This window comes from Patella vulgata, chromosome 5 (assembly GCF_932274485.2).
Source record: "Patella vulgata chromosome 5, xgPatVulg1.2, whole genome shotgun sequence".
NCBI lineage: Eukaryota > Metazoa > Mollusca > Gastropoda > Patellidae > Patella > Patella vulgata.
In genome coordinates this window covers 42,636,638-42,650,738 of record NC_065883.2, presented here as the reverse complement: position 1 = coordinate 42,650,738, position 14,101 = coordinate 42,636,638, and the positions used below count along the sequence as shown (strand labels likewise).

Below are 14,101 nucleotides of genomic sequence, written 5' to 3'. Positions count from 1 at the left end.
GATTTCCAATAATTACTGCCAGGGTTATAACCCTCGATCACTTTGAAAAATCTTGTGGACGCTCTAGGCGCTAAAGTTTATATGTGATTGACATATTTAAGAACATGAAACAAAGAATCCTATTGATTTTTTTAACAATTTCCGATAATTACTGCCAGAGTTAAAACCCATAATGACTTTGAAAAATCTTGTGGACTCTCTAGGGGCAAATGTTAATATCAGATCGACTTTAAATTTATACACAGTGTTTAAGGTCATGAGACGAAGAATCCTATTGATTTTCAGCGATTTCCAATAATTACTGCCAGGGTTATGACACTTGATCACTTTGAAAAATCTTGCAGACGCTCTAGGGGCTAAAGTTAATATCGGATTGACTTTAAATTTATACACAGTGTTTAACGTCATGAGACAAAGAATCCTTTGGCAAATCTTGTGGATGCTCTACATAGTTATCATCCGATTAACTTTAAATTTATACACAATGTTTAATGTCATGACCCAAAGAAGCCGATATTCGATAAGTAATGTCAGAGTTATAGCCCTTGACCTCTTTGAATATTCTGCAGACCAAAGTTATCATCTGATGACTTTAAATTTATAGGTAGTGTTTATGGTCCTGAGACGACAACCTTTTTATACGCCCACATTTTCATGTGGACGTATATTGTCGTCGCCCCTGTCGTCCACAATTGTTTGTGGACACTCTAAGTCACAATTTTTCTCTGATTTCAACAAAACTTGAAGTATAGGTTTATCTCCCTAAGATCTCGGTTCCTTTTGATATTGTCATGTATCGGACCGTAACTTCATGGATTATGGCCCCTGATTGTACGAAAAATCACGTTTTTAGCTTGTGTACCCTATAGAGGTCACAATTTTTATACGCTTACATTTTCATATATTGTCGTCGCCCCAGTCCGTCCACAATTGTTTGTGGACACTCTACAGGTCACAATTATTATCCGATTTTGACGAAACTTGAAATATAGGTTTATCTCCAAAAGATCTTGATTGCTTTTGATATTGGCATGTATTAGATCAAAACTTTATTGATTATGGCCCCTTATTGTACGAAAAATTACGTCTTTAGCTTGTGGACCCTATAGAGGTCACAATTTTAAACCGATTTTGATGAACCTTGAAATGCATGTTTATAACCCACAGATCTTGGTTCCTTACAATATTTGCGCATATCAGATTGTAACTTCCTGAATTATGGCCACTGATTGTACGAAAAATCGCCTTTTTGTCCCCCGCCTTTCGAAGAAAGCAGGGGACTATTAAAATGGGTCTGTCTGTCTCCGTCCGTCCGTCCATCGGGTAAGCAGAGTGATAAGCAATTTGATTGGCCCGAGACTTTGGAACACAATAACTCTCTTTCTAATTGAGCTAGAATGTTCAAACTTGGTGTAGTTGTTCATAAGGTCAATGCCTTGAAGGAGTTCGAAGATGAGCATTTTCTGCTTAGGATAAGCAATTTGATTGGTTGATGCTTTGGGACATGATAACTTTAGTTATAGTTAAGTGAGAGTGATGAAACTTGGTGTATAGTTTCATTACATCATTACCTTGACTAAGTTTGATAATGAGCATTTTCTACTCCGGGTAAGCAGAGCGATAAGCAATTTGATTGGCCAAGACTTTGGGACACAATAGCTTGCCTTCTAATTGAGCTAGAATGTTCAAACTTGGTGTAGGTGTTTGTTAGGTCAATGCCTTGATGGAGTTCGAAGATGAGCATTTTCTGCTTAGGCTTAGGGTAAGCGGAGATAAGCAATTTGATTGGTTGATGCTTTGGGACATGTTAACTTTAGTTTTAATTAAGTGAGAGTGATGAAATTTGGTGAATAGTTTTATTACATCAATACCTTGACTAAGTTAAGTTCGATAATGAGCATTTTCTGCTCAGGTATGCAGAGCGATAAGCAAATTGATTGGTCGAGACTTTGGAACACAATAACTCTCCTTCTAACTGAGCTAGAATGTTCACACTTGGCGTAGGTGTTTATTAGGTAAATGCCTTGATGGAGTTCGGAGTTAAAAGATGAGGATTTTCTGATTAGCGTAAGCAGAGATAAGCAATTTGATTGGTTGATGCTTTGAGACACAATAACTTTAGTTCTAATTAAGTGAGAGTGATAAAATTTGGTGAATAGTTTTATTACATCAACACCTTGACTAAGTTAAGTTCGATAATGAGCATTTTCTGCTCAGGTATGCAGAGCGATAAGCAAATTGGTTGGTTGAGACTTTGGAACACAATAACTCTCCTTCTAAGTGAGCTAGAATGTTCACACTTGGCGTAGGTGTTTATTAGGTAAATGCCTTGATGGAGTTCGGAGTTAAAAGATGAGGATTTTCTGATTAGCGTAAGCAGAGATAAGCAATTTGATTGGTTGATGCTTTGAGACACAATAACTTCAGTTCTAATTAAGTGAGAGTGATGAAACTTGGTGTATAGTTTAATTACATCATTACCATGACTTAGTTTGATAATTAGCATTTTCTGCTCAGGGTAAGCAGAGCGATAAGCAATTTGATTGGTTAAGACTTTGGAACACAACAACTCTCCTTCTAGTTGAGGTGGAATGTTCAAACTTGGTGTAGGCATTCATTAGGTGAATGCCTTGATAGAGTTTGATGATAAACATTGTCTGCTTAGGGTAAGCAGAGATTAGCAATCTGATTGTTTGATGCTTTGGGACAATAACTTTAGTTTTGATTAAGTGAGAGTGATGAAACTCAGTGTATAGATTCATTATATCATTACCTTGGCTAAGTTTGATGATGAGAATTTTCTGCTTAGGCTAAGGATCGATAAGCAATTTGATTGGTCAAGACTTTGGAACATAATTGAGGTAGAATGTTTAAACTTGATGTTGATGTTCATAAGGTGAATGTCTTGACTGAGTTCAGTGATTAACATTTCGAGCTAAAGCTAAACAGTGCTAAGCAATGTTATTGGCCGATGCTTTGGGACCAGATAACTTTGATTCTATCTGAGAGAGAGAGTGATGAAACTTGGTGTATAGTTGATAATCGGTTTGATTGCTTGATACTTTTGAAAAAAATAAATGTGTGATTAATTAATATGTGTCATCTTACTGATTTTGGGATTTCGGCGGGGGACATCAGGCTCACTGTTGGCTTGTTTAGCTTGTGGTCCCTCGAGAGGTCACAATTATTATCCAATTTAAAAAAACGTTTGATTATATCACTGTTACACCGTAATGAAGGTTGAGTTTGAATTTCATGAAAATCGGACCAAAACTGCCTGACAAAATGGCCGTCGAATAGTGTAAATAATATGGTATATCAAGGTTGTGGACCCTGTAGAGGTCACAATTTTAATCCAATTTTGATGAAACTTGAAATGCATGTTTATAACCCAAAGATCTTGGGTCCTTTCGATATTTGCGCATATCGATTCTTAACATCCTGAATTATGGCCCCTGATTTTACGAAAATCGTCTTTTTTTAGCTTGTGGTCCCTATAGAGGTCACAATTTTTATCTGATTTTAAAATAAAAACGTGTGAATATATGGTTGATTTCCAATTTCGTGAAAATTGGACTAAAACGGACGGACATGATGGCTGTCCCTTGCAAGCAAATAGTGTAAAAATATGTTATATTAAGGTTGTGGACCTTCTAGAGGCCACAGTTTTTATCCGATGTGGATGAAACTTTAAATATATGTTTTTATTATAATCTTGGTTCCTTTTGATAATCACACATATCCGAACTTAACTTCCTGGATTATGACCGCTGATTGGTCGAAAAATCGCATTTTTAGTTTGTGGTTTTTCTAGAGGTCACATCTAAAAACCTTTTAGATGTATCACCATTCCACCATAATGAAGATTGAATTGGAATTTCAGGAAAAATGAAATGAAACTGCCCGACAAAATGGCCGCTCTTTGTATGCAAATTGTGTATAAGTATGTAATACAAAGGTTATGGACCCTCTAGAGGACACAATTTGACAATTTTTATCCGATTTTGATGAAAGTTAAAACATATCTCAGTCCCTTTTGATATTTGTGCATTTCATACCATCACTTTCTAGATTATAGCCCCAGATTGTACAAAAAAACGTTTTTATACGGCCACATGACGTCCGTCCGTCCACAATCGTTTGTGAACACTCTAGAGGTCACAATTTTTATCTGATTTCAACGAAACCTGAAATATAGGTTTATCACCCTAAGATCTCGAGTCCTTTCGATATTCGCACATTTCATAGTATAATTTCCTGAATTATGGCCCCTGATTGTACGAAAAATCGCGTTTTTAGCTTGTAGACCCTATAGAGGTCATAATTTTTATTTGATTTAAAAAACGTTTTAGTATATCACCGTTACAGCTTAAGGATGGCTGAGTTCGAATTTCGTGAAAATCTGACCAAAACTAACTGACAAAATGGCTGCCCATCGTTCTCAAATAGCGTAAAAAATATGGTATATCAAGGTTGTTGACCCTATAGAGGTCCAAATTTTTATCCGATTTTGTTGAAATTTGAAATGTAATTTTTTCACCCAAAGATCACAGTTCATTTCGATATTCGCGCATATTCAACCGTACGAAAAATCGCGTTTTTAGCTTCTGGACCCTATAGAGGTCATAATTTTTATACGCCCACATTGAAATGTGGTCGTATATTGTCGTCGCCCCCGTCCGTCCGTCGGTCCGGCGTCCACAATTGCTTGTGGACGCTCTAGAGGCTAAAGTTAATATCCGATTGACTTTAAATTTATATACAGTGTTTAAGGCCATGAGACGAAGAAGCCTATTGATTTTCAGCGATTTCCGATAATTACTGCCAGAGTTATGGCCCTTGATCACTTCAAAAGATCTTGTGGACGCTCTAGAGGCCAAAGTTAATATCCGATTGACTTTAAATTTATACACAGTGTTTAAGGTCATGAGACGAAGAAGCCTATTGATTTTCAGCAATTTCCGATAATTACTGCCAGAGTTATGGCCCTTGATCACTTCAAAAAATCTTGTGGACGCTCTAGAAGCCAAAGTTAATATCCAATTGACTTTAAATTTATACACAGTGTTTAAGGTCATGAGACGAAGAAGCCTATTGATTGTCAGCGATTTCTGATAATTACTGCTAGAGTTATGGCCCTTGATCACTTCAAAAGATCTTGTGGACGCTCTAGAGGCCAAAGTTAATATCCGATTGACTTTAAATTTATACACAGTGTTTAAGGTCATGAGACGAAGAAGCCTATTGATTTTCAGCGATTTCTGATAATTACTGCCAGAGTTATGGCCCTTGATCACTTCAAAAAATCTTGTGGACGCTCTATAGGCGAAAGTCAATATCCGATTGACTTTAAATTTATACACAGTGTTTAAGGTCATGAGACGAAGAACCCTATTGATTTTCAGCGATTTCTGATAATTACTGCCAGAGTTATGGCTCTTGATCACTTCAAAAAAATCTTGTGGACTCTCTAGAGGCCAAAGTTATTATATCCTTTTGATTTTAAATTTATACACAGTGCTTAAGGTCATGAGACGAAGAATCCTATTGATTTTCAGCAATTTACGATAATTACTGCCAGAGTTATGGCTCTTGATCACTTTGAAAAATCTTGTGGACGCTCTAGAGTCTAAAGTTAATATCTGATTGACTTTAAATTTATACACAGTGTTGAAGGTCATGAGACGAAGAAGCCTATTGATTGTCAGCGATTTCCGATAATTACTGCCAGAGTTATAGCCCTTCATCACTTCAAAAAACCTTGTGGATGCTCTAAAGGCTAAAGTTAATATCTGATTGACTTTCAATTTATACACAGTGTTTGAGGTCACGAGGCGAAGAATCATATTGATTTTCAAAGATTTCTGATAATTACTGCCAAAGTTATTGCACTTGATCACTTTGAAAAATCTTGTGGACGCTCTAGAGGCCAAAGTTAATATCCAACTTTTTATGACTTGGAACAGCTAAATCCATGATACAGTATTAAAAGTTTTGTATACAAAACGTTAGCATGGGGCAGAAGTTTATAAAAACCAAACAAATTCTAATGGTTTTCTGATTTGTTGCTCTTAATCAAATTTTAGTGTATTATAAATGTTTCATTACCAAAAAAAGTAAAAATATGCGACAACTCTTGTTGACTGCCCAGACGATTTAGCTGCTGTGGGCGTATGTTTCGTTGCCTGGCAACCTATCTTTATCTGATTTAAAAAAACGTGTTAGTATATCACCGTTACACCCTATGGATGACCGAGTTCGAATTTCGTGAAAATCGGACCAAAACTGATTGACAAAATGGCCACCCATCTATCTCAAATAGCGTAAAAATATACGAATATCAAGGTTGTGGACCCTATAGAGGTCACAATTTTCTTTTGATTTTGATGAAACTTGAAATGTAAGTTTATAACCCAAAGATCTTGGTTCCTGTAGATATTCGTGCATATCGAATCATAACTTCCTGAATTATCGCCCCTGATTGTGCGAAAAATTGTGTTTGTAGCTTGCGAACCCTCTAGCGGTCATAATTCTGATCCGATTTAAAAAAACATTTGAATATATCACCGTAAAATTGAACCAAAACTGACAGACAAAATGGCAGCGCCTCGTAGTCAAATAGCGTAAAAATATGGTATATCATTGTTGTGGACCCTCTAGAGGTCAAAACTTTTTTTTGATTTTGATGAAACTTGAAATGTAAGTTTATAATCCCAAAGATCTTGGTTCCTTTCGATATTCGTGCATATCGGATAGTAACTTCCTGAATTATGGCCCCTGATTCTACGAAATATTGCGTTTTTAGCTTGAGGTCCCTCTAGAGGTCACAATTTCGGGAAAATCGAAATGAAACAGCCCAACAAAATGGCCACTCGTTGTACGCAAATTGTGTAAAACTATGCAATACGAAGGTTGTCGACCCTCCACAGGTCGCAATTTTTATCCATTTCTGATGAAACGTAAAATATATCTTTATATCCCACAGATCTAAGTCCCTTTTGATATTTGCGCATTTCAGACCATAACTTTCTGGATTATTGCCCCTGATTGTACAAAAAATCCTGTTTGTTTTTAGCTTGTTCTCTATCCATCTCTCGCAAAATGTGGGCGTATCCTGCCTTCAGCCGCTTGTTGTTTTAAGCTTGTTCTCTATCCGTCTCTTGCAAAATGTGGGCGTATCCTGTCTGGCAGCCGCTGGTTTGATTTTTTAAAGAATTTCTGATAATTATTGCTTGAGTTATGGCCCTTGATGATTTTGAAAAATGTTGTGGATACTCTCAAGACCAAAATTATCATCCGATTGACTTTATAATTATTATTGTTCGATTTACATGTATATATCGCTTCATGAGTGTTTCTAAGTGCATTCACAACAAAACAGTTTAAAAAGATTTTTGAAATAAAATTTGTTTTTAAGAGCCATTCCACGAGAAAACCATGCAGAAGGTTCCAAGGTGGGGGTCGGCCGATTGAGTTCATATTTACTCCCCAGCCAAAATCGCCGATTTTAGAAATCAACCGTTTCTGAGATACAGCTTGATAATGTTTTTTGGCAGATTTTCGTCATTTTCCGGTCAAATTTTGACCATTTTTGTAGCATTGCCATAGCCGTTAATCGACAAATGGCGAACTAAGTTTTGGTTGGTGATTAGGGCCGGACTAATCACCGGAATTCATTTACAATCACATATAAACACCGGAATTCACTTCGAAAACCCCGATTCCTCCCACAAAACTAATTCTTTTTAAATGCATAATACATTATAATGTAACGAATAACTATTTTGATATCTCCACAGGCCAAATAAAGAAGGATCTGTGGGTGTATTTATTTGAAAGACTGCAGGAATTCATTTCAAATATATGCATCATGGTTATGATAACGCAGGGCGCGTCGTATTAACCCAATAGGCCGAACTTCAAAATAACAATTTGCGTCGAATTATCCAATAACAACCAATAACACCAAAAATGTCGACTGTGGAAACACAAAATAACAATTTAGTTGAGTTTAAGAAGCCTCACTGGTTTTTGTCCAAATCGGAGGTTCACAGGAGATAACTCGTGTATCTGATTTTTGTTGACAAGAAACAAAATTAAATGTTTACTTTTGTTGCAATTCGTTGTTATGTAATTGTAATTAGAGATTGATTAATAGTTTATTAAAACAGTAATTATATGCATGAACATAGGCGTAGGGGCTCGATGACAGTTAGGGGGGCAGAACCCGAAATGCCCGAAAGAATTTCGGGTTTACAGACAGCAGCGACCTTGTATACCCCCCCCCCCCTAAGACAATTTTGGAATATTTGACGGCTGCAAACACGTTTACCTGCTATTGCAGCCGTTGAACAAAGCAACTTCAAAGTGGTCTAATATAGCCTAATTAAGGTGGCTGACTCGGAATTCCAATCAATCGTTTACAGTCCTCGAAGACGGGACCGTTAGGAGTAAATTTTGAAAATTTAACTACCGCAAACATGTTTTCCCAAAATATCAGAGAGTGAACAAAGCAACTTCAAGCGGTCTAATATAGCCTAATTAAGGTGGCTGACTCGGAATTCCAATCAATCGTTTACAGTCCTCGAAGACGGGACCGTAAGGAGAAAATTTTGAAAATTTAACTGTCGCAAACACGTTTTCCTGCTATTTCAGCCGGTGAACAAAGCAACTTCAAAGTGGTCGAATATATATTATAGCCTTATTAAGATGGCTGACTCGAATTCCAATCAATCGTTTACAGTCAACGAAGACGGGACTGTTGGGAGAAAATTTTGAAAATGTAATTGCCGCAAACGCGTTTTCCTGTTATTCCAGTCTGTTATTCAATTTGGTCTAATATAGCCTACCTGGCTGACCCGAATTCCAAACAACCAATCAATCGTCGCGCGGTATATGGAGGCCTCACCCTCCCAGAGAAAAATTTGAAAATTTAATCACCGTAAATGCGTTTTCTGCTATTCTAGCCCGTGTAAGCAACTCCAAAAGTATCCAATGGTTTTGTAACTGAAATCCCACTCTGAATTCTAACCATCCAAACAGACTGTTGCATCTGCATTCACAAATAATAATCGATGCCTGAAAAATGTCGCACAAAGTAGAGTGGCTCCAGACAAAATGTTTTAATCCATAGTCAATTCAGTACAAATTCGTGATATTCAATTACAAGAAAAGTAAAATTAGTGTTTTATTAGGGCTCGATGACAGTTAGGGAAGCAAAACTAGAAATGCCCGAAAAATTTCGGATTTATAGACAGCGGCGCCGGTTTTCTTTGAGAGGCGAATGACCTGAAAAGAAAATTTTGGAATATTTGACGGTCGCAAACGCGTTTTACTGCTAGTTTCCTCTGCCGCTTTCCGGCCCGATGCCCATTTTTCGGGCAATACCTATTTTCGGGCAATACCGTTTTTTCGGGCATACCTATCATAAGAGAGCTTCGGGCATATTTTCGGGCATATGCAGTGGACAAGAAAAAGACGAGAAAATATTTATCGGGCAGTGTGGATCTCATAGAAATAAGTTAGTTATATTTTTTCTCTAAACGTTAATAGAAAAAAAAGGTCGAATTTTTCATTGCCCGAAAATAAAATGCCCCCCCCGGCTCCTACGCCTATGTGCATGAAACATATTATGGTATATATAGTGTAATAAACAATTCAATATAATAGCTATATTTATTTATTTATACTTGCAAATTGTGTCGATTGTCACTTTCGGTCATCGACATCGTAACTTGTTTTGAAATAAATAAATGAAATCAATTTAAATAAATAAGTACCGCTGACAATTAATTGTCTTTGCTCAGAGTATTCTCATGTTATGATAGTTTATTATGTTGTGATTGTATGTGATTTGTCACCTTATACAATGACAATATTTACATTTAATATGATTTGTAAATCCGATATTTTGACCATAAGGGAGATTACTCGACATATGTGGAGAAAATCTTGTAACTCGTCAAATTTGAGATGTTTTAAAACAATTATGTGTAGAATCTATTTGTTATTCATCAAAAAGCCTCTTTTATCAGCATTTCAGTCCTAATTTTAACTTACAATTTTATTTGACCAAATCCATACACCGGAATCCACTTACAATCACCGGAATTCACTTTGGAGATGTCAGAATTCGCTATACAATCTTCCTATTTACTTATATTTTCCATTAATATTAATATTGAATTACTTTAAAACACATAAAATCACCGGAATACACATTGAAAACACACAAACATCGGAATTCATATTGAAAACATATAAACACCGGAATTCACTTTCAACATATCTGACCTTCGTATTTACTAATATTTTACATTAATAATAAATTACTTTAAAGGACAATATTGGTGTCAGTCATAATTACATATGTGATAGAACTGGTTAAATACATTCCAAATATAATTTTAACACAGAGATCATTGCTACGGGAGATGTGTAACAACCACGTGAAGTAACGGGAAGTGACGCCAAACATGACAAACACGAGTTATCCTTCTATGTATCTGACTGATGTAACGAGCGATAACAGACCATAAATCTAGTTTCATTTCACTGATAATTCCGTTGAAGTTGAAAAGTTTTTATATGGGACGGTGAGAGGGTATCTCACAATTCAAAAATAGAATTGGCTGTCACTAGATAAGGATAAACGAGAAAAATAAAAAAATCCTGTGCATTCCCCTGTTTTTATTCATTCTGTTCTTAATAAAAACATGGTAATGCACGGACTTTTTCTAATTTGTTCATTATCTTTTATCTAATGACAGCCAATTCTTTTTTTGAATTGTCAGATATCCTCTCACCGTCTCATAAAATAGCTTTTCATCTTCAACTGAATTATCAGTGAAATGAAATTCGATCGCGTGTCTGTTATCGCTCGTTGCTTCAATCAGTTATATAGTAGGATAACTCGTGTTTGTCGTCACTTCCTGTTTCTTCACATATTTTATAATGACTGACACCAATATTGTCCTTTAAATCACCGGGATTCACTTTGAAAACATATAAACATCGGAATTCACTTTCAACATATCGGAAATCGCACTTAAGACCTTCGTATTAACTAATATTTTACATTAATAATAGTATCATAAGGACTGTCATTGAGTCAACTGGCGTGGTTTCGAATCCCCGGTTGTACGTGACAAGGAGTAGGGTCGCCTGTCCAACCTCGTGGGTTTTCTCCGGGTCCTCCGGTTTCATTCCACTGCTAAATATATGCGCAAGCGAATTATTAAAATAAAATTAAACCATATGTTAGTCCCGAAATGACCTTGTTCGTGTCGAGTGGATGTTTGACCCCATTTCTCTCTCTCTCTCTACATTAATAATAAATTAATTTTAAACACCGAAAATCACCGGAATTCACATTGAAAACATATAAACACCGGAATTCACTTTCAAATATCGGAATTCGCACTTCTGACCTTCGTACTCGATCACAAATATTTTACACTAATAATAAGTTACTTTAAAACACCGGAGTTCACTTACAAAATATCTGAATTCGCACTTTAGACCTTCGTATTTACTAATATTTTACATTAATAAAAAATTACTTTAAAACACCGGAATTCACTTTGACAAAATCGGAATTCGCCCTAAGACAATTGTATTTACTTATATTTTGCACTAATATTAATACTAGAACGTATCTGCTGTAAAACGATATTTCCAGATGGTCAACTCGGGGAAACACAATATGATAAGAACACAGCAGTAATCCAGGTAGAATGTCAAACCTAACATTTCTCGAATGTAGATGAGCTAAGTTTATTCGAAAATTAACTTAGTAATAATAAGCCAATCAAATAATTATAAAGTCTCATCAATAATATTTTGGAAGTTTTCATAGATATTCCTTTGTAGCATGAAGAAGTCCAGATAAAATGAAGTGTAATTTTAATAATATGCCAATAGTAGGCGTATAGAATGTTCACCAGTTAATTGTCATTGTAAAAGGTGACAAATCACATACAATCACACCTCCAAAAAACATAATAAACTATGATAACATGAGAATGAGAATTTATTTATTTCTAAACAAGTTACGATGTCGATGACCGAAAGTGACAATCGGTGCAATTTGCAATTATAAATAAATAAATATAGCTATTATATTGAATTGTTTATTACACTATATATACCATAATATGTTTCATGCATATAATTACTGTTTTAATAAACTATTAATCAATCTCTAATTACAATACATAACAACGAATTGCAACAAAAGTATATATTTAATTTTGTTTCTTGGGGCGCGTCGAATTACCCAATAACACCCAATAACTTCCCAATAACACCCAATAACGGCCCAGTAACACCCAATAACTCCAAAATAACAACCAATAACTACAAAATGTTGACTTTGGAAACACAAAATAACAATTTAGTTGAATTTAAGAAGCATCGCTGCTTTGTGTCCAAATTGGAGTTTCACGCTCACTCGCCTGAAGGGAGATAACTCGTATATTTGATTTTTGTTGACAAGAAATTAATAATTGAATTATGATTGAAGCCAGCTAAGGTGGTTGTTTATTACAAAATTACAAAATGCCGGCTATGATTATCAATCCGCCTGTATACACTGCCATAAATAGTATACCTATAGATAACGTTCACCAGTTAATTGTCATTGTAAAAGGTGACAAATCACATACAATCACACATCCAACAAACATAATAAACTATGATAACATGAAAATGAGAATTTATTTATTTCAAAACAAGTTACGATGTCGATGACCGAAAGTTACAATCGACACAATTTGCAATTATAAATAAATAAATAAATATAGCTATAATATTAAATTGTTTATTGCACTATAATCTACCATAATGTGTTTCATGCATATAATTACTGTTTTAATAAACTATTAATCAACATCTAATTACAATACATTACAAAGAATTGCAACGAAAGCAGGGGCGCCGGAACCCGGGTACCAAATGGTACCCTGCTCTTTTCTGGGGTATACATGTATACCCATGCCCTAATGATGAATTTTTTCAACCTTACGACATCTGAAAACCTGGATTAGGTCCACAATGTCTCAGAATTCTCCGAACAATCGACTATTTGCCAAAATTCATAAGTTGAGAATGGACGAAATAGATATTGTGAAAATATTACCTGAATTTATTGTTTCGCTCGGATTATAGATCAAACCTTCAATTTGGGTAAATGTTTCATTACTCCATTGTCTTATAAAAACCAAGCTGTTATTAATCGCAAAACGAATCAAAACCCCATAATGCTTGGCCCCGTGATGCTCCATTGGGATGGCGAAGCACCAACCTATCACTATTTCTTTTCACATCTTCGTTCCCAGTTAGCTAGTGATAAAATAATATTTGGTACCGACGAAGAAAAATCTATGACTAAATCTTTGTATGAAGTATTCCAAAATTCTAATTTCTTACTTTGTACAAAACACATTAAGGAAAATTTATATCGATATTTAGAGAAATCGGGAACACCACAAAAAGAACGCTCAATTATAAGAAATTTAATTTTTGGTAAGGAAGGAATTGTATATTCGAAAAATGACATGGATTTTGAAATGAAAAAAGATGATTTGTCTGTTTATTTTGAAAAATATCCTAGATTTGAACAACATTGGGACAGATATTTAAAACATAAATTGTTATTATATGTTATTAAGCCCCTCCAAAATAAACTGATCTCAGACTTATGGACTAATAACAACGCAGAATCAATTCATAATAGACTGAAACAAGAAACCGATTGGCATATTCAGAATTTACCTGACCTTGTTACAAAATTGGCTAGAGTGTCAACATTTCAAATTCTCAACATACGTCGGGCTTTACACGGGACAGGCAATTGGCAACTTGTAGACCACAAATCTGAGATCCGTCCTGAAACATGGGCTTGTATGGAAGCGGACAAGAAAACTCGCATATTGAATAAATATTTAATGAAGAAGAAAAATGTATATAATGTAAATATTGTTAATTCAAAAAATGTTGATTTCGGGTGCGTAAAGCCCAAAGAAACGTCTGGCAAAAAACCAGGGCAACGTTAACGAAGGCGTGCAGAAAAACTCATTGAGTGGCTATGTTAGTTTTAATA

At 35.4% G+C, this 14,101-nt stretch overlaps 1 protein-coding gene across 3 annotated transcripts in view; it reads left to right on the top strand.

Moving 5' to 3' along the window:
* Positions 1–14,101, top strand: part of LOC126820261 (transmembrane protein 87A) — a 444,177-nt gene that overhangs the window by 402,364 nt on the left and 27,712 nt on the right. The gene's annotated exons all lie outside the window — the stretch shown is intronic.